At 42.2% G+C, this 2175-nt stretch overlaps 1 pseudogene; it reads left to right on the forward strand.

Annotated features, from left to right (window-relative positions):
* The first annotated feature begins 258 nt into the window (after positions 1-258).
* Positions 259-1352, forward strand: LOC126593619 (probable xyloglucan galactosyltransferase GT19; annotated as a pseudogene).
* The last annotated feature ends 823 nt before the right edge of the window (positions 1353-2175 follow it).

Here is a 2175-nt window from a genome sequence, read left to right on the forward strand (position 1 = left end):
CTAACATATATCTAATTATATATATATATATATATATATATTCCACTCCCACGTTCTTTATCACTCCCTTCCTCTCTCCTATTTCAAAAACAAAAATAAAAAATTTTCTCACACACTTTGTGTGTACCTTAGTGCAGTTTATAAAAACCACCTCATCATCTCTCTCCACACATGTTTTTCTCTTGTTAAAAACGATTTGATCTTAACTGCCACATGATGGCTAGTGGTGGGGGAATTCCTCTTATGGTTGTATTCCATACATTACGTTATGTGTTCAATTTATAACGTAAGCGTAATCAGAACAAAAACTAAAATACTTTTTAAAATTTTTCTGGCTTTTAAAAAAATGGACTGCCACCAATTAGTAACCTCTTAAAAACAAAACAAAACAAAAAAAAAAAAATCAATTTGTTCTATTTTTTGTTGGATTTCCATTTTCCAACCCAAAAAAAATGCAGTTTTAACAAACAAAACAAAAAACAAAAAACAAAACTAATGGAAAGATAAAACCAGCATCAAAACAAAACAAATCAGAAAATTACCCAAAACTACAACACCATTTCAAAACTTAAAAAAATTCTAACCGCAAAATCCATCCTCATAAATAACCCAATTTCTCTCCATCCTCTCCATCTTTCTCTCTCCCCATCAATGGGCTCCAAGTCCACTTTACTAATCTCCACCTCTTTCCTCGTCTTCTTCTTCACCACCACCACCACCAGAATCGTCCAACTATCATTCGCCCAAATCCTCGGAAACAATCTCGACCGTCCTCAATCCGACTCTGACTGCACCGGCCGTTAGATCCACATCCGACGGCTTCCCCCGTCTTTCAACCGGGATCTCCTCTCTAATTGCTCTGACTACCCTCTGTTCGACGACTTCTACCCTCACTTGGCCAACAATGGCCTTAGCCAGAAAACCCATAATCTTTCTCACAGCTGGTACCGAACCGACTCGTTAATGCTGGAGCTTATTTTCCATCGTCAGATGCTTGAATACCCATGTCTCGCCTCATATCCCCAATCTGCCGACGCCTCTACCTCCCCTACTACGTCGGCATCGACGCCCTCCGCTATCTCTACAGCCCCAATTACAATTCCAGCTCCGAGAAGAGCCTTAATTTGTTCGATTTTTTGACCCGAGATGACCCGGTTTCCTGGTATAGGCACATGGGTCAAGACCATTTCTTGGCTTTGGCCCGACCCGCTATGGATTTCTTCCAGCTGTTGGGGAACAATCTACCACTGTGAGGGACTTCGCTGCTCGAATTACCGTAGTTTTTTAATGTCACCGCTCTGACGGTGAAGGCGTGTGCCTGGCCATGGCAGGAGCACGCTGTGCTGTTATGAATTAGTGTTATGAATTGTGCAGGGGTTGTTAGATCGAAGGAATAAGATAGTGTAAGGGAATTTAGGCCAAATTGTAAGGGGCTTTTTTATTTGGGCCCAATTGGGATAACTTAGGTCTTTAAGGGAGTCCATTTGATTAGTTTGTTAATTGTCCAGTTGACATACATGTAGTGTGGAAAACGTGTACTGCGCGATGATATATGCATGTCCAAATTAGTTGTAACGGTATCAATTTGAAATTTTTTAGTATATTCTCTCAACTCTCTCTTCCTCTTCCTCTTCCTCTATCTGTTAGCCATAGCCATCACTGCATTTGCAAGTTGAGACCTTGTTGGTCTGGGTTTTATCATTGGTATCATCCATACAATCGATGGTTTTCCTTACTATGCATGCCCCGTTACATAAACACTACTCGCTTCACCGTCATGGACGCACGTGTTTCCTCCATTGAAGCTTCTTTTGCGGATCTTCCTTCTCTCATCGCTTCGACGATTAACACTGTGTTCGACTCTAAAATTAACTCTTACCTCGAGAATTGTTTACCTCTCTACTTCAAACAATTTCACCGCGAGATGAGTTGTTCGTGCGTTGGCGAAAGTTCTTCTGCTTCACTGAACACCAATTGTCCACCGCCACATGAAGTGGATCAATCGCCGCCTCCTCGGAGTCCTCACTTGGGTGAGGGGGGAGCTCCACCACGTTTGCCCTGGTCTCCCCGCCTCGACTTCCCACGATTTGTTGAAAGTGATGACCCTCTTGCCTGGATCTATAAGGCGGAGTAGTTCTTTTCATTATACAACATTCCAGATGCTCACCGAGTTCT

The sequence above is a fragment of the Malus sylvestris genome, chromosome 12 (genome assembly GCF_916048215.2).
Source record: "Malus sylvestris chromosome 12, drMalSylv7.2, whole genome shotgun sequence".
NCBI lineage: Eukaryota > Viridiplantae > Streptophyta > Magnoliopsida > Rosales > Rosaceae > Malus > Malus sylvestris.